Below are 20681 nucleotides of genomic sequence, written 5' to 3' on the forward strand. Positions count from 1 at the left end.
GGTGTGCCTCTTCCCTCCAATCAGCTCTCAAAGCTCTCCTCACTGAGCTCTGCAGTGTGTAATTTCATCTCTCTGCCTTTTTTTCTGAACCCTCAGACAAGCTTTATAAATTCAGTACTTTAATCAGATGTAGAGAAAAGAAGAGTGCATATAGACAGGTAAAAGTTATGCAGGAGGATTAGTTTCATCTCTGTTAATCAGCTGAGGCCAGTCACTTCACTGGGTATATGTAAGAGGTTACAACCACTTTAAAGATTGAGACATCATGTGGAGATTAGATTGTGCCCCCAGAGCTTTATGCCCAAACCCATAGTGAGAGCTCATCCGAAAGACATTGTATTTCACTTCCAGTATTATAAAAGCAAATAATTCATACCACAGAGCACTTGAAACAAACTGTCAATTCAATTCAAAGGGGATAAGATACAGATAATCAATTACCTATCCCCCTCAAAGCTTGTCAGGCAGTGAAGGCGATAACCATACACTTCCTGACACAACTTATCTCATACAGATCAGGATTTTCTTTCGCTCTAACCATATCCAAATGAGAAGGAGATGCTTTTATAGAAAAGATGGCCTACCCACTCTTGACCCAGAACTCCTTGACACCTGCCATCTGAACACTTCACATGTGCCACTTCCATCAAGGCAACAGTCAGATGACACCTTTGAATAAGGTGATACCCTCAAAACCATTGTAACCTAAACTCCTGATTTAAATATTCACCTACCACCCCTCAAAAAAAAAATACTCATGTTAGAAATGTTGTTTTTTATAATCAAGGATATCTTTTAATGAAACATATGAACATGTTACAATAACTGTTAGGATCAAAAGTGGTCAGTATGGTCAGGTAAAAAATTGGCACAGACAATGCGGTATAAAGCCGCTCCACAGAAAACTATACAAAGCCAAACAAGTAAGGTAGAGAATAGCATCAATGAGGAAATATAATGAAGAAACCCATATGGTATTAGGATGGAGAACAGAAGGTAATACCTCAGGTAGGAAAGGGAGGGACACTCGCTGGGCTGTCCAAGACTACTAGACCTTATCGTATTTCTTCTATAGGTATTCTTTTGACATAGTCAACTATCTGCTGATGCTTCCAGACCCTTTTATCACTTCACCCATTAAGCAACTGACAATACACATTCTTTGGCATCCAAATGCCCTCTGAGAGGTCAGAAAGTCCCTTGTCTGGAATACTGGAAGATCTTTCACCCAGAATACAGAACACAATAGCCCAGTTTATTTAAATATGGCTCTCATAGGATACCTCCTTCTACAAGACAACCTGAATCTCTTCCTTGACTTTACAACCCAGTAGAAATAGCACAGCCACATATCTATGATCACCAATGGGAAAAGATATGTTACACCTATTACAAGCTTTGACACATCTGTGTGTCCAGCCAACGGCTCCTGCTGCTGTCTCTGCTCCTCTCATGCACATCACTGGATCTGGATTGGGCTCAGGTAAGTATTGGAGGGCTGGGGAGCTGAAAACAGAAGGTTTTTCACCTGCATACTGCACATAGAATGCACAAAGGTAAAAACCTTCAGTCTATACATCCACTTTAAAATCGCAAAAGATAATGCTGGAACACCAATGTTTTGTGAAAAAAAGATTTGGCAGCATGAAACAAGGATAGTTTTAGCCTTTACTAATGACATGTTTTTTAAAGGAAATGCATCAACTATGCTATTAAGGTTCGCATTGACTAGCGACAACAGATTCTGGATTCAGCTTTTTACAAATGGAACAGTCAGTGTCCTAAAGAAATTGTTTACTTGCTTTGCATGAAATATATGTGTCATAATCACAAAAGATTATGCTGCGAAGCCAGTGTCATGTGAAAAGACATTATGCAGCAGAATGAAACAAAGACTGTTCTGTCCTTTTTTTTAACTGAACTATTAGTCCTCATCCACATCTGATTGATTTCTACCTAGGTTTCCAAAATTGCACTAAAATTGAGACAAATTACATGATGAGCATTTGGGTGTCATTCATTCTTTATGGCCATACATGGTGCAATTTTACTGTGATTGTCGTGTGACAAAACAAGCAAAAAGCAGGGCAAAATGCATGTGAAAAATGCACCTGGCTCAATGCCACAATTTGGGATATAGGCTACTTTGGTGTAACAAATGTTCATGCCCAACAAGCAGAAATGTAAAAGAAAAAAATCGCAAGTGGGAAAACTCCCGCTACACAAAATTTGAATGGGTCCTTGAGGTACACATCAAACTGAGAATGCAGCTTTCCAATCCAGCTATTGTCAGATGTCGCAAGTAATGATCTCGCATCAGACAGGAAGAAAAATCCAGAATGCCCCCCGCTGCAGCACTGATCCCCTGTAGCTCTCCTGCAGATGCTGGCTTCTCCTCCTCTCCCCTCCCACTTGCTTTAAATGCTGCAGGGGAGCCACAAGGGAATTTAACTCTAAAAACAAATCCCCCTGTACTGTTCCTCCTCCCCTCACTGATCCTCTCCCATAGTGCTGCTGACCAGTTTCCCTTCCTCTCCATCCCTGTGGCTGCAGTTATTGCTGCAGCAGGTGATCAGTGTGGTGTTTTGGATGGAAAGCAGGGGGGGCTTGTAAACATGTTATGTTCTTAAGACCCTTTCTGAATGATGACAGTTAGCAATTGGTACTGATCACTCCTGTGTTTATTCTTTACTGAAGCATAGTAAACTGTGTTTACTATGATTCAGCTTGTGAATGAATATGAAGGCTCTGTACAGAGGTTTCTATTCATTCATCAGCAGTGCAGCTGAAGCTACAGAGAAAGGGAATGCATCCTCTATGTCATCAGTCTCTATGTCTCAAAATAGAGACACCAGGGCTTGTTTAGACCTCTGATGTTTCACCAAAGCCCTTTCCCTCCAAAAAAGGTGACAAATATTCAAAATAACATTGAGAATAAAATAAAAATAAAAAACCATAGTAACGCCTTGATCACATGTAGCATACTAGTGCATACACTTGTGTGAGTCTGTGTTTATCTGCACAGGGGTGCACAGGTATTCTGTGCATCCCTGTGCAGGCAGTCTCATTGATATCAATTGGGAAGCAGCGGCTGCATGGACACAGCACTGCTCTCCATTTGACATCCATGCGGGTGCAGGTGCCTGTTCCTGAAATCACACTGTCTGGCTGTGCATCTGCACCCACTTTGCACCCAACTGATCGACATCAATGGAACTGAACGGGCATGCAAAGAACACCTGTGCATTCCCATGACCGTAAACATGGCATGCACTTTTGTACGCCTCGTGTGAATAAGGCCTTAGTAGGAATTTAACAGGAATTTTCTAAGTTATGTTTTATCTATGTGTGCTAATAATGATTTTAGTGTGTTTTTAGTCAAAACATTTGAGCAACTATTGTGGGGCCTAAATAATCAACTATGCCACGTATCCATGACATGTTTTTTTTTAAATTCTTGGCCTCAGATGCCCTTCCACCGACTATGTCTGAAGCGTTGGTGGTGCTTCCCAAGCCTGTGAGGGACCCGGACTCTTGTTCCTCGTACCACCTGATTTCCCTATTAAATGTTGATGCTAAGATTTTAGCTAAGATTCTCGCTACTCGGCTGAATACAATCATTTCGGCCTTGGTTGATGCGGATCAGACTAGCTTCATCCCAGGCAAGGGAACCAATATCAATATTTGCAGGTTGCACACTCGCCTTGCTTTGGCCACTCCAGACAGTCCGGGGGTAGTGTTGGACGGTATTGTGAGTTCAATTATTTGGGCTGGCAAGACCCCCCGGCTTGCCAAGTCTGGGCTGAGACTCCCCCTTTCACAGGGGAGACTTTTTCTTCCTGACGTTCATCTATACTAAAGGTCAGCAGTAACGGTTAGGGTGAGGTGGTGGTTTTCGCAGCCAAGGGACAACTCAGCAGTTATGTTGGAGGCAACTATCGTTGGCTCTTGTGCTACTCTTTATGCTACTCTAATTTAGTCTTTCGGGGCCTGCGGCCCCTTCCACACTTACTTGGCTAATGAGAACCAATATCGTGGTGTGGCAACAGGCAAGGGGACAATACCGCCAACCTTCTAGATTTTCTCCTCATATTCCCCTCTGGGCTAATCCTACCCTGCCCCACCTAGCTACGTTGCCCCACCTGTGAGCTAGTTGAGGAATGGTGGGACTCAAACACATCCTGTCTAATGGCAAGCTGCACAGTTTTGCAAACTTTCAATCTGAATTTCACCTGCCTAATCGGATGTTCTTATCTGCAATTTAGAAATGCGGTGCATACACAATTCCCAGCTGATGTTACTCTTGAGTCTGATCCCCTGGAGCGTCTCTTGACCTCTAGGGCAATGGGGAAGCCTCTGTCCTCGATCTACCTTTGCCTTTCGGTAGCTTACTTTCTGAGACTGACTAAGCTGTTTACTAAGTGGGAGGCAGACCAACCTGATTTAACTAAGGAAGACTGGGATGTGTGTACCACTCATTATGCCACTAACATGGTCTCGGCCAAGGATAGGTTTATTCAAGTTAAATTTCTCCACAGAGCTTACTTTTCACCTGTTTGCTTGGCCGGTATATACACCTCTGTCAGTCCTCTATGTACTCGATTGCAGCAGGCTTAAGGGAACTTCTATCATATAGTTTGACCTTCCCTAAACTCTGGAATTTTTGGACTTCTCTCTTAAATACCATTATTGTTACTTCTGATTTGACCTTGCTCCTAGACCCTAAGATGTTGCTTTTAGGAGTGTTGAAAAAAGCTGAACTTAGTCGCTATGTTAAACTAATTGTATTCTTTGCCTTCTTTTATGCCAGGAGGGAAATTCTTAAGGGGAAATGCCCTGTGCCTCCAACTATTGAATCTTGGCGTGCAACTATTAATATGGTGTTAACTCTGTACAAACTCACCCATCCTAGTCGTAATTGCCCCAGGAAATTTGATAAGATCTGGATGGCCTGGATAGATTCCAGGGGAGGTAATTTAGAATCTGATTGAGTCCCGGATACCTACACTGCTATTCTCCCCTCTATAGCACCTTAATTCCCCCCTTCCCCTTTCTTTATCCCTTTCTCTACCTTCCTCCCCTGTCTGCGGTCTCCATCCTCTAGCCATCCCCCCCCTTCCCGTCATCCTCCTTCATTCTTGCTATGCCCTCCTTACTTCTCCTATTTTAACTGTGGTTACTGGGTTGGTGGCTTGGAGGAAAGGTTGATATCCTTTCTATTGTCTCCAGATCATGCTGTGATTTTGGAAAGTGCATATGTAACTTTCTGCCTTGTACTCTTTTGTAAGACCTGTCCAGTGCACTGTATGGATTGATTGTTTGTTCATTTGTTGTTTGGTATCCGCATATTTGTACTGAATTTTTCAATAAGCTCACTCTGTAAAAAAAAAAAAAAATCAACTATTATCGGGATCGAACTGGGGGTCTTTTTTTTCACAAGCAATGGAGTTCAACTTATGATCTTGCACGCAAGCCCACTAATTTCATAAAATGAGCTGCTTACTGCTGTTCTCTGCCTGTTATTTATTATTTCCACTTAACCAAATAATAACTGTGCCTTCTAATGGTCTCAGTGTTCCTTTTCTCCACCTTGAAAACCAACCAATTGGCCCAGGCCATAAACATATTCATACCCAGTGCTGTTTTATACTTTACAATCCTTGCATAATAGCAATAGATGTTTTTTTACATAGTGTAAGCAGGCATTTTGGCAATTACAGAGATGATGCATATAGACAAGATGTCTGCTTGTTTGGTATAGCAAAGTAAATAATTACGCAATGCAATCAGATAAATGTGTACTACATAAAAACATGCAAATAATCATTTACAAGATGTTAGCTAGAGGCATAATAGACTGGCAGCTCTATCAAAGCCCTGGCAAAACAATAAAGTTTAAAATGTGAAATCCTAACTTGAATTCAGATTATGCTGTAGATGTTTTCAGCAGTCAGCCATCAACACTGCAAGAATAATGAACCTAATAGTTATCATTCGCAGAGATTTTCCAGCACGGCAGAAAAACTCTCAAATCAATTAACAATTGCGTCCTTTTCTCCTGGAAAAGGAAACAGTCATACCCAGGCATATGTGGGGATCTATCGACCTCTACTGTCTGTGTTTGTAAATAGCTGTTTATAACCATTTTCCACTTGCTAACAGTAAATGTACTGCTAGCGGGTGGCACAGCCAGGTTCAGCGATGTACTGGTATGTCACTCTGTACATGCGCACTGGGGCGCCCCCTGGGGTGCACAGCTGTGTGATCCTGTGATTGCTGTGTCCTGTGAGCTGCCAGGGTATTATGTGATCGCTATGACCAATCATAGCTATCACATGATAACATGTAAACAAAACTGCCATGAATGGCTTCTATTCATGACAGCTTGCTTACTATTGTGATCCTGCAATTGTCCCACATATCACATGGTACCTGGCACCCTGTACTATGTGATTAGCTGTAACCAATAGCAACATCACAATAGTAAGCAAGTTGTCATGAATGAAAGCCATTCATGACAGTTAAATCCATTGCTTATAACAGTTGATCAATTCCCTGATCAACCCCCTAGAGAAGTACAGTGTCACTATAGTGACATACTGTCACTATGATGACAGTATGTAAAAAATAGTAGAAAAAGAAAATGTAAAATAGTTTAAAAATTTAATTAAAAATAATTTAACATTTTCTTTTTTGTTAACATACTGTCACCACTCAGGATCTCTGTAAACCGCCACACTAATCATATGATGACGCTATACTGCACTGATGACAGTATGTACTTCAGGATTGATCAGTTTTCAGACTATATTACCAAAAGTATTGGGACACCCCTCCAAATCATTGGATTCAGGTGTTCCAATCACCTCCATGGCCACATGTGTATAAAATCAAGCACCTACTCATGCAGACTTCTTCTACAAACATTTGTGAAAGAATAGGTCATTCTCAGAAGCTCAGTGAATTCAACCATGGTCCCATGATAGGTTGCCACCTGTGCAATAAGTCCATCCTTGAAATTTCCTAACTTAGTAGGAACAGTTTGGGGATTGCCCCTTGCGCACCAGTGCACAAGGCAAGGTCCATAAAGACATGGAATGTTTGGGGTGGAGGAACTTGACTGACCTGCAGAGAGTCCTGACCTCAACCCAATTGAACACCTTTGGGATGAATTAGAGCAGAGACTGCGAGCCAGACCTTCTCATCCGAGATCAGTGCCTGACCCAGGGCCGTCTTTAATAGTGATTGTACCCTGGGCAAACATTTTCTTGCCCCCCCATGCAATTTCGTTCAAAGCCTGCTTTGAGACATACAATAAATAGCAGCTAGACTCAAAATAAATTTATTTAGCAGATTAGGCAGCAACTGCAATTGGTTGCCAAAGGTTACAGCATATCATTACAGCTCGCTGACTGGTAGGTAGAGGTTACAGCACACATTATGGCTCACTGATTAGTTGCTAAAGGTTACAGCACATGATTCCTGCTTGCTGATTGGTTGCTAGAGATTAATGCACATCATTACTACTCACTGATTGGTTGCTAGAGGTTACTACACATTATTACTGGTCACTGATTGGTTACTAGAGGTTACTTTACATCAATACTGCTCACCCATTGGTTGATAGAGGTCACTGCAGATCATTACTGTTCACCGATTGGCTGCTAGAGATTATTGCACATCAGTACTGCTCACTGATTGGTTGCTAGAGGTTACTGCACATCATTATTGCTCACTGGTTGCGAAAGGTCACTGTACATTATTACTGCCCACTGATTGGTTGCTATTGGTTACTGTGCATTATTGCCACTTATTTATTGATTGCTAGAGGTTACAGGACATCATTACAGCTGACTGATTGGTTGCTAGAGGTTACAGCACTTAATTACGTCTCACTGATTGGTTGCTATTGGTTATTGTGCATGATTGCCACTTACTTATTGATTGCTAGAGGTTACAGCTCATCATTACACCTCACGTATTGGTTGCTAGAGGTTACATGTCAGGGCTCTGTCCTCGGCAGAGGTGTTAGGAGACCTGGCACCCCTGCCAGTACCTTGCATGGCCGCAGAAGTTCACATCGGCTCAAATTTGGCTCCAAACGGCCTTTATGAGGAAGCCCTGAACTACTCTTAGGTGCTGGTTAATCTCTGGCTTCCCAGTACCTTGTTCCTGTGCTATTGTGATCTGTGATTTCCTGATACCGACTCGGCTTGCTCTTGGACCTGTCTTCTCTGCTTAACCCCTGATCTGACCTCGGCTTGGCTAACGGATATTCTCTCTTGTTCCTCTGTGTATGACCTTGGCTTGGCTAATGGATATTCCCTCTTGCTCCTCTGTGTATGACCACGGCCATCCCATCTGACTATGTCTCTTGTTCCTCTGTGTATGACCTTGGCTTGGCTAACGGATATTCCCTCTTGCTCCTCTGTGTATGCCCTCGGCTATCCCATCTGACTACGTCTGCTCTGATTTCCACCTGGTACCTGACCTCGGCTTTGAACTGGCTATCCTGTGATCCTCTGTTTCCCGGAAGGCTTGCATACCTGGCACAGGCACCACCTGTCTGCAGATCCCATCTCAGTGCATCAGCTGTGCTCCTGGATGGACCACCAACGAGCACTCCTACGAGCGACCTGTTCCACTTTGGGCCTGGCTCCTGCTGTCCCACTCTCAGGGGAGTCTGGAACTTAGCCGCAAGGGAAGTCCTCTCTCCATTGGCCTCTAACACCAGGTACGTGATATTACAGCACTTAATTGCATCTCACTGATTGGTTGCTGAAGGTTACAGCACATCATCTCCTCACTGCCTGCACACCATGGACTGGGAAAGTGAGGGAACCCACTAATAGACAGAAAACTCCTAGGGATTCTAGGACTCCTGGAATCAGTGGCAGGGCTGGGGGGGGGGTGTGATCAGTGGCAGTGCTGGGGGGTAATAGGATCAGTGGCAGTGGTGGGGGGGGGGAAGGGATCAGTGGCAGTGCTGGGGGGATGGGATAAGTGGCAGTGCTGGAGGGATGGGATGATTGACAGTGCTGGTGGGGGGATGGGATCAGTGGAAGTGTTGGATGGGGATGGGAAGTGACATTTCTACATTGACCACCAAAGTAAGAAGGGATTTACATTGACCACAAATGTAATGGGGAATTTGCATTTATGACCAATGTAAAGGACGATTCAACAATGTGACCACAAGTGCAAGTTAAGATTTTTTACTGTGCAAAAATTATGAGTGCAGCGCTAATTAGTATCTAATAGAACCGTAATACAATATATACTCAATCCCCAAAAAAAATCCAAGATACTCAATACATATACAGTGTCATGCATGTATTCCCTCATGGGGAATATCTCGTGCAAAAATGTGAAAATAAAGTAATATATACTATAATAACATATATACTAATAATAAACAGTGCCACACAAAAAGTGCACAAAGGAATGAACGATAGTTCAAATACGAGAAAAGTCCAAAGTTAATAATAATAATACTGATGATGCTGTGCTTAATGATGAACTTCACACTCCACTCTTCATGCAAAATTATGGGCAGTGTACGTGATTCACACGTGACAATCCTTAACAGCCAAAATGCCCCCTCACCTCCTTCCTTAGACCCCAAGGGGCCAGCACGCTTTCAGGATCACACGATCCTATCAGTATGGATCACTCTCTAGAAAATATCTTCCTCCTCCAGCGTCCACCAGTTTAGCAGCCAGCTCCTCCCAGGGTCATAGTAAGACACAAGCAGAGACCCTCCATAGTGCAACCAGTAATTTTATTGGTAATAGGTATAAAAAGTAGATTTCCACTCACAAAACGATGAATCTTCCAGCCTCCTACCACATGCTATGGGTGTACTGCATGGGTAATACACAGGAACACCCTGTGTATTACCCATGCAGTACACCCATAGCATGTGGTAGGAGGCTGGAAGATTCATCGTTTTGTGAGTGGAAATCTACTTTTTATACCTATTACCAATAAAATTACTGGTTGCACTATGGAGGGTCTCTGCTTGTGTCTTACTATGACCCTGGGAGGAGCTGGCTGCTAAACTGGTGGACGCTGGAGGAGGAAGATATTTTCTAAAGAGTGATCCATACTGATAGGATCGTGTGATCCTGAAAGCGTGCTGGCCCCTTGGGGTCTAAGGAAGGAGGTGAGGGGGCATTTTGGCTGTTAAGGATTGTCACGTGTGAATCACGTACACTGCACATAATTTTGCATGAAGAGTGGAGTGTGAAGTTCATCATTAAGCACAGCATCATCAGTATTATTATTATTAACTTTGGACTTTTCTCGTATTTGAACTATCGTTCATTCCTTTGTGCACTTTTTGTGTGGCACTGTTTATTATTAGTATATATGTTATTATAGTATATATTACTTTATTTTCACATTTTTGCACGAGATATTCCCCATGAGGGAATACATGCATGACACTGTATATGTATTGAGTATCTTGGATTTTTTTGGGGGATTGAGTATATATTGTATTACGGTTCTATTAGATACTAATTAGCGCTGCACTCATAATTTTTGCACTGTTTATTCACTTATTTTGGGTATAAGCTTAGTGTCAGCAGCTTATGGTTATAGGGTAGGAGTCCTTGTGAGCGCAGGAGGTTTTTTGTAATTAAGATTTTTTACTGACTACCAGTATAAAGAGGAGTTTCTACAATAGCCACCAATGTAAAGAGGATTTACACTTACATCTAATTTAATAGGACCATTCACAGTGACCACCAATGTAAGAGGGATATTCACACTGACCACTAGTGTGAATGAAAAGATTCTACACCAAGCCCCAAGGTAATGAGAAGATATACACTGACCACCGATGTTGTTGAGACATTTAGCCTACATTCACATTTTTGAGTGTTGGGAACGCATGCAAAATCGCTTTACTGATACCATAGAAATGTGCTGCCCTTTAGCAGATACATAGTAGTGCCATTAATTGTTAATTATTATTATTATTATTATTATACAGTACTTATATAGCACCAACAGTTTGCTCAGCGCTTTACATTATTAATGACACCCTCATGCATCTGCTGACATGTCTGTGTCCACATGCACCAAAATGCACGGTGCTGTGGCTCGGTATATTTTGGAAAAGGGTCGTCTTTATTTCTGCATTTCTAGCGGCTAGAGCAGCCCATTGAAATAAATGGGCTGCCCTATACGTGACATACAGTACAACTTTATCTACCCCATCAGTACACCTTTGCATCCTAGATTTCCCTGCTAACCTCTGCAGCCGAAACCTCCCATATCCTCTTCATACTATCCCCCCCCCACATTATTTCACATGCCTCCTCTGCTCATCTTTTCACCCACCTTCCTTACTTGTGTACATCCCCTCCTTGCTTACCTGTACCTCCAAATTGTAATTCCTTTTCTGCCTGCCTCTACACACACACACTTTACTTATGTTTGTAGAACAGATTGATGACCACAGTGACCACAGTGACCACAGTTGCAGGCAGGATTTTCAAGCATGCCCTTGTTTACCTTCCAGCATTCAGCAGAGGTGATGGTGGCTGGAACTTCAGAGGGGCATAATATATATACATGAATGTGCCACTATTTACATATGAATGTCCCCGCTATTTACATATCAATGCATTTGGCCCACATCTACTTACATATGAATGCTGGTTATTTACATGTAAACTGGGACAGTTGGCAAGTATAGGGCAGCTTTGACTGGGCCCAGGGCAGCTGCCCCTTCTGCCCCTCCTTAAAGAAAGCCCTGCATATGAATACCGTTTATTTATATGCGAGTGCTGACATGGTCCGCATGTGAATCATGGCAATAGGGCAGACCAGTACAGTAGAAGTGACAGCACTTCACTGAGATATCGGAACACAGCCTGGGACAAAGACTTCAGGGGACAAGAGAACGTAAACTGGGACAGTTGGCAAGTATAGGGCAGCTGCTTCGGGCCCCACAACAATGACTGGGCCCAGGGTAGGTGCCCCTTCTTAAAGACAGCCCTGGCCTGACCCCACAAATGCTCTTCTGGAAGAATGGTCAAATATTTCCATAGACACACTCCTAAACCTTGTGGACAGCCTTCACAGACGAATTGAAGGCGTTATAGCTTCATGTGCGTGTAAAGGCAGATGTGCCAATACTTTTGGCAATATAGTGTACATATACTTAGAGGTAAGGAAAGGTTTCAGACAAGAAGGCACAGACTGGGGGCTTGCTAATCAGAGGAAACCTATCCCACTTGGGACTGGACCGGCCAGGCTGCATTCCCACCCCTGAGACACACTGTCGGCATCTCTCCTCAGCCACTTCTGTGTACTGCACTGAACTTTGAGTTATTCCCTAAGCAGTGCCCTCCTGCTAGGGTGTTTGTACCATTGACATTCTGCTTTATAAAAATTTCAATTTTACAGCAATCTAGGCGTTCACTGCCGCTGCACCACGCAGGACCTCCTCACAGGCTAGAGGCTCTCCCTATTGTAGCACCCTCCTAGATTAGCTAAGGGGAACTATACTCCAATGGTTAGTTAGGAGCTGATTAGCAGCTCAGGTGAGATAATTAGAGGGATCAAATTCTGGTCAGGGCTGAAGGCCAGCCCCTCTGGAATTTCTGCCTGCTCTGAGGCTTTTGGAGGAGGCCTTGAAGGCAGTGGGTGTATCTGAGGAGTGGCTGGCTATACTCTTGAGGGACCTCAGAGAGACAATCCCCAACAGAAGGCTTGGCAAGGGGCTGAGACTCCCTTAAAAGTGGAAGAGCCTGCACAGTAGCAGGAGTGTGGTGGTGGTGGGAGAGGAGTGTGGTGCAGGAAGATGTGAGTCTGAAGGAGGAAAGCTGCCAGGAGGCCTAGTGAGATGGGGTCTGCCTGCAAGCCTGGAGCTGGAAAGGAGGAAAACTCACTGGCCTCCTGAGCAAGGACCACCTGTATGGTAGGGAAGGAACAGCCTGGTAGCAGCAGCCATCCCGCAATACTGGAGAGGATCTGAGTGAGTACACTTGCACCCCCCCCCCCCCGGGGTGGATAGAGGAAGGAGCACTCTAGTGGGAAACCAGATTAGCCCTTTGTTAGTGACTGTGCACTTTATTTAACCACCTCCCGCCCGCCATATAGTAATATGATGGGCGTAAGGTGGTTCTCTCATTCTGGGAGGATGTCATATGACGTCCTCCCATTGTCACTGCACATGCGGGGCTCAGGGGGCGCAGCGCGGCGATCGACGGCGGATCACCGATCACGGAAAGAGCCGACTCAGTCATGTGATCAGCTGTGTCCAATCACAGCTGATCACATGTAAACAGGGAAATGCCGGTTATCGGCATTTCTCTTCTCTCGAGCTGTCACGCTGACAGCTCGAGAGGAGAGCCGGTAATCGGCTTTCCTCGGAGGGGACATGTACACTGATCATCAAGGCACTGATGATCAGTGTGCCCTGATGATCAGTGTAGCCCCAGCAGTGCCACCTGTCAGTGTCCATCAGTGCCTTACGTCAGTGCTCATCAGTGCCTCGTGCCAGTGTCCATCAGTGCCACATCAGTGCCTACCAGTGCACATCAATGCCACATATCAGTGCCCATCTGAGCTGCCTTTCAGTGTCACCCATCAGTGCCAGTCAGTGACACCTATCAATGCCAATCAGTGCCACCTATCAGTGCTGCCAATCAGTGCCACCTATCAGTGCCAGTCAGTACTGCCTATCAGTGCCAGTCAGTGCCGCCTTTCAGTGCCTGTCAGTGCTGCCTAACAATGCCAGTCAGTGCCGCCTAACAGTGCCAGTCAGTGCCGCCTATCAGTGCTGCCTATCAGTGCCATGTATCAGTGCCATGTATCAGTGCCCATCAGTGATGCCTGTCAATGCCCATCAGTGCCTCCTCATCAGTGTCCATCAGTGCAGCCTATCAGTGCCCATCAGTGCAGCCTCATTAGCGCACATCAGTGAAGGAGAAAAATCAATTATTTACAAACTTTATAACAAAAACTAAGAAAAAACATTTTTTTTCAAAATTTTCAGTGGTTTTTGGTTTGTTTAAGAAAAAATAAAAAACCCTGAGGTGATTAAATACCACCAAAATAAAGCTCTATCTGTCACAAAAAAATGATAAAAATTTCATATGGGTACAGTGTTGTTTGACTGCGCAATGGTCACTCAAAGTGCGACAGCACTGAAAGCTGGAAATTAGCCTGGGCAGGAAGGGGGTATAAGTGCCCTGTAGGCTGGCGGTTAAAGGAACAAGAGCCAGATCATCTGCTCTGGAAGAAAGTCTCGAGATTGCTGCGTGAAAAAATGATTCATCTAGGATTTTGGGTAGAACAACTAGGAGCTGCTGGCTAGCACTCCAACAGAGACTGTGTCAGAGAAAAGAAGCTTTGAATAGTTCAGGAAGTTGTCCTCAGATATTGGTCCCCTTGGGCATTCTATATATCCCTCAGGGGCGGACTGACCATTTGGAAACTCGGGCACTGCCCGAGGGCCCGGGGTCAGTAGGGGGCCCCATGAGATGCCCCTGGTACCATTTTCATAGGCTTTTTTGAGTTTGGGCAAGGACACAGGGGCCCCATGATCCCCTATTGCCCAGGGCCCCATGAGTTGTCAGTCTGCCCCTGATACCCCTTACCCTATCCAAGTTCTAATCCTCTCAATAAATAACAAAACCAATGCTAAAGGCCTGATTTCTGTCTACGGATGAAAGTTTGTGTGGGAAATGCTGAATTACTGGCTGTGCGGGACTATAGGGGGACCCAAATTCAACAGCAACCCCTAAAGGGGTAGTGCTACACTATCATCCCATATCTTTTCTTCAGGTCTTCCGCAACAAGTCAGGGCATCTTGATCATCCTCAGGGGCCCTTGTTGGGCCCTTTGCCAAAAATACCTGTTTGCACATTGGATGTACATACTATTATTCGTCTTCTATTATATAAAGCTCTTATTATTTCCATACTGGTGTGTGTCTCTACTCTTATGGTTAATGTTACATGCTGGCTGTAGTAGTTCATATGCTTCCACTTACTTTGGTCAGGTTAATTTCCTAGAAAGGGTGTTCCATCTGCTCACAGGGGCCCTGCCCTAGGTGGAGTCACTGCCAGCTTTATTATCAAACCCACTCATCCACTTAGTTAGGTTCTGGCTATCTTATTTACCTACAGGTTTAGTGCAATATCCTGCTTGGGGAAGACCATTTGTCATACTCTCCCCAGAAAGGGGGCTACACACATGATCTGCATTTAATCTCTTATAATTAATAGAAAAGTCATGGCAACTCCCAACTGTCTGTAGCTAAAGCAAAATTCCCAAAATGTAATACCCAGCTCAGGATGAGAAGAGTACATTGCCGTGCCTCCAACTCCCCCCCCCCCCCCCCCACTGTACTACAAGGGTTTAATGCTCTTTGGGTCTAGGCAGAGCTGAGGAGGATGTATTACTTACCTTGAACCCCAGCACTGTCCTCTTCTGTCCTTCACCTAATTCCTTCAGAATTAGTATCCAAAGACATAAAGGTGAACAAACAGCTTTTTATTAAGAACAGAAAACAGATAGGAATCTGCAACAAAGTTTGTTAAAGTGCTTGCAAAGTGGGAAATATTGACAAACATTATATATATAAGCTAAAAATGTATAGCTTATATCACCAAAAATGTGAAATAATTTATATAAAATATAACTCAAACTGTGACTGGAGCTGCTATTTTAAATAAGTTGAAAAGAACATAAATAAGTAAAAATACCATAAACAGCGCTCACTAATTAGATGCCATACTATCCCCAAAATTAAATAAAATACAAAATAATACCAAATATATACATAAATATAAATGTAAATAATACAGAAACCATAAAAATAAATTAATTAATAATAATAACACCTCCACCAAACAGTGCAAAAGTTAAAAAAAAATTCAGTTCATAATATAATGTGAAAAAAAAAAATCAGTTCATAAAATCCACCTCAACCGTGATCTCCGATGTGCTCAACACACCATCAAAGTGCAAACTCACCAGATGCTGGTGTTTAATCAGCATTAAATCAGATACCAATAGATGTGGAAATTCATTAAACCAGATCGACTCAGATGTAATAATGATCACTCATCAGATGGTTAATCCAGCTCAAAGTCCATCAGGGAAAGTATAATTCAAATTCCATATGTGGGAAAATAAAAAACACTCGCCATGGCATAATACCGTTTATAAGTTTATTGCCAACAAATACCCCCCTTAGACTAAAACTCACATTGTATAAAAAAACAAAAAGCATTCAATGGTAGATGTAGCTGCAGAAAAAACGCTAGCTATTTCAGAGTGCGTCTCACCACCCACTCTGTAGATAGCAAATCTCATGGTAGTGGTCACATGGTCCAGCCACATGGTCACGGCGTACGTGGTGACGTCACTGCTGATCATGTTCTTACGCGTTTCGTCACACTATTTCCTCTGAGTGGGAAATACTATTTAAATGGAAATCACCTACACCTACGGACACCATCTGGGAGGACTCCACAGACCTTTGCACCCTTCATAAGGAAGTCAAAGTGCTGCAGGAAAAGGCTAGTGACTTAAAATCTCTTAAAAAGTCTCAAGTGCAATAACCTTTGGGTGCTTGGCTTGCTAGAGAGGATGGAGGGTTCACGGCCTGCTGAATGTGCTAAAAAGTTCCTGTCCACTATCTTGGGCCTAACTGACCTGCTGCCTACATTTGTTGTGGAGCGGGCCCATAATGTGCCAACAACACTGCCGGTCCCAGCGTCCCCTCCTCACCCTTTCCTTCTGTGCCTCCTGAATTAAAAGGACATGGACATGCTACTTGCCATGGCTCGAAGCAAACAAGATCTCACCTATGACAATAGTAAGATTTCCATCTTTCCTGATTGTTCACCTAAAGTCCAACAACACTGATGATCCTTCACTTAAATATATAAGCGTCTTTGAGACCAAGAGCTTAAATACAACATGTTGCTTGAGGTGGTCACAACCTGGTTGGATTCCTGCTAGTCCTCCTGACACAGGGCTCCGGTGGGTCCTTTCAAACTCTTTGTTCCTGGATTGTCAGAAAGTATATTGTTATTGCAGTTGATTGGTACCTGCTACCTGTATATTACAGCTCTTTAGACTGTTTTGCACCATTTTACTACTCCTACTTGTATCCTGTTCATGAAGTCTACAGATTTTTGTTGGCCTTGCATGTCATTTGAGAAGATGTTCCCACTCTTGAGCTCTGAGGATCTTCCTTGAAATTTGGACAACTCTGAAGTTTGTTCTGGTGTTTTTTGCTCAGGTTGCCCATTTTTGACAGGGCCCTTTTTTTCTGCTACTAGGGGTCAGTTGGCTTGCCCCAGGCCCCCCCCCACGTAATAGTGTCATCACTGTGAGTTGTACAAGCACTTTGTTTTAGGTATAGGCCCTGCTCCACCTGATTTATGTTTTGAGTGAGGATGAGTAAGGACAGGGATTGCGCCAAAGGAATTTTTGTTTTTATTTTTGTTGTTCTCCTTGTGTGTGTTGGCTCATATAGCTTTGCTGCCCATTAGATCTTTATAAATGCAAGCAAGTCTTTTTTGAACAAGGTGACAAAAATGGGTGTTTTTTGGCCTTAATATCCCAACATGACATGCCTGTGATGGAATATCTGTCACCGCGATTAGGTGATTCCATCAGATAACCACTTCCTTGCCACTGAGACACAGGAGCAAGGTATTATGGCTGGGCATTGCACCCAAGACTAGACAAGACTAGCTTGGAGGCCAAAACTGGAATTACAGAAATGCAGTTTTTATACACTCCAGAAATAGGGCCCATCCCCTCATTGGCAATAAAACAAATATTACACTTTGCGTTAAACATCCCACACTGATTAGATAACAAGGTGAAGCTGACAGTCTAATCTCATCATATAGGCACCTCCAGAAGCAATTGCCAACAAACAATAGGTGACTCAATTAACTCAAGTAACCATGGGAATGCACACCTAGGAGGCACACAATGGGAGAAGATAGTTAACACATCACACCTTAATTAACTGATTGGAGCAAGAGTCCTCACATCAGGTTTGTGAGCTGATTATATTAACATTTTCTTAGAGTCTCTGAGTCTAGGAAAGAGGGGGGGTTGAAGGAGTCAATGCTAATTTGGGCACAGAGACCCCAAATCTGTATCTTGGTCCTCCAGTTCTTAGAGTCTGTGTGTTTTAGGGAAACAGGGACTTGAATCCAAAGTAAACTACTCCAAAGGTCCCCCCCAGATACATGTCAAAGAATAGAGCCCTCTCAGATGCCAGGGCCATGGTCAGTAGGCAAGAGGCTAGCCTGAAGTCCCCTCCACAAACCCCTGTCTCGGTTGCGTCTGTCACCTGTGGATCTGCCACTGAGGGGGAGGATGACTATCTCCTCTCCCTGGGGCCACGGAACTGCTGTGGGTGTGGAGCAGAGGTCTTGGACCCTCTGTCCTGTTGCCAGCTCTTCTTCTGGGACTGTGTATGGGCAGAGACTGGTGGCACTCTGCCCCGATGCCAGTGCTTCAACTCGGGTTAGGAGTTCCATTGTATCGGCCTCCTGCTGGGGAGAAGGGCTGCATGCCCTGGCTTCCTGGAGCTCCAGAAGAGCTGTTGGTGCTGAGCAGAGGTCCTTGATGCCAGCTGTTCCACTGGAAAGTAAAATGAAAATTCGGTGGACTCGCACAAATCCTCCAGGTCCACTGCTTGTTGTAGGCAGAGGCCAGCTGCGCTCTGCCTTGATGCCAGCTCTTCTGCTGGAGGCTCACTGGGTTGCTCCTCGTTATTAGAAAAGGCTAATAAATTCCCAATCTCTGGGATTGCTGAAAATCCAGGGCATGGCCTGGCAGTACTGTTGCCCAATGCCAGCACTTCGGTGGGTATCTCATGATCCATAACATCCATGGGTGCTGGGGCATACTGTTAAGCTTTATCGAACAGTCTTTAATATGCTTGTTCCAGCTCCCATTCCTGAAGGGCTAGAAACTCCATATCTTCTTGTGTCGGGCGCACTTCCGAGATGTTCAGCATCTGGTCTCCGTAATCCATGATTTCCACCAAACGTCATTCCAGATCAGGGTCCCGTGACAGCCTCCAGTTTAACAGCCCCAAGCAGTCACAACCAAAGCCTTCAGTCGAGCTGTCGTCTGCTATCCAAGGGCACGCTTGGGCTACATGTCAGCGGATCGCTCTGTAGCTCTCATCCAGCAACATCTCTGCCCGGACCAGCCTGCTTAATTCAGCTGTCCACTCCTTGTGCAGTTGTTCCCCCAATAACAGCACCCGCACTTCGTACTGCAACCAGTACTTTTCCTGGATAGACAGGAGAATTTTCCCTCGGCAGTGCTGCTCTCAGTCTAGCTCTTCTTTCCAGAGCTGCTGGCAGACAGTCATTCCATCCCAGCAGGACCTGCACTGGCATTGGTCCTCTGTGCTGCACTTACATCTCTTGCCTCCTTACAAATTTCTCTTTCATGGTGGCTGGTGTCTGTACCTCTCCTCTTCTGCTAACTGGACCTCAGATCCCAGAGGTGGTTTGGATGTCCTAGACTGCAGAAAACATCCCATTGCTTGCCACCAAATGTGATGGAACGCATGTCACCCAGATTGGAGGATTCCATCAGAGAACTGCTTCCTTGCCACTGGGACACAGGACCAAGTTATTATACCTGTGCATTGCACCCAAGACTGGACAAGACTAGCTTAGATGAAAAACTGGAACTCTTTAGCTGACCACTATAAATTCCTTTCCAGGGGTGTAAAGCCCCCGGCCCAGACGGTATCCCTATTGAATTTTACAAACTTTATGACAAAATTTTACCTCTAAGCTTAGGCTTTTTGTTTACGCAATGCCTAACCAAAGATCGTCTCCCGCCCTCTCTGATTGAGGGGCATATTACCTTAAATTACAAAAGTCCCAAGGATCCGACCCTCTGTGCCTTTTACAGGCCTTTAGCCCTACTGAACTTAGACTTCAAAATTCTTACCAAGCTCCTTACTGGAAGACTCAACAGCATACTGCCTTCAGTGATAGACTGTTAGCCTGTGTATCTGGTTTGTCTGACTTTGCCTCTGTCCTCATCAATGCTGGACTGCATGCTGCGAGCCTCTGCCTATATTCCAAGATGCTTCTCACTGCCTGTCTGCTACCAGCTTGTGCCTGTCTACTGCTGCCAGTTCCAGCCTACTCCTGTCTTCTGCTCACTGGTGTCCATCTAGCACTCCTGTTAGCAAGACCAATAGGCACTCATGATTGCCTCTCTTAATATTGAGAAGGCTTTTGACCCCATTGAATGGGCCTACCTATGTGAGGTCCTCAGGTGAATGGGTATGCCTATTCGTTTTATACAATGGTTTTACGTGCCCTGTATAAATCACCCACTGCCTCTATTACACTAGAAGGTTGTTTGTCTCAGCCCTTCCCTTTACACAGGGGTACCCGACAGGGCTGCCCCTTCCCTTATTTGCCATTACTATGGAACCATTGGCGGAAGCTCTCTCCACCAAGATCAAACTTCTTAGAGTTGGCCGGCTGAAGGAGCAGGTTACCTTGTACGCGGATGACCTCCTCCTTTTTCTTAAATGATCTTGGCCCCTCCTTGCAGAGCACTCTCTGGAACCTTAATGCTGTTTTGGAAGTTACTGGCCTCTGCATGAATTTGCAGTTGGTTTCAATAGACCTGGAGGTGAGAGC

This window comes from Staurois parvus, unplaced genomic scaffold (genome assembly GCF_062004578.1).
Source record: "Staurois parvus isolate SC_StPar_1 unplaced genomic scaffold, SC_StPar_1.0 ptg000206l, whole genome shotgun sequence".
NCBI lineage: Eukaryota > Metazoa > Chordata > Amphibia > Anura > Ranidae > Staurois > Staurois parvus.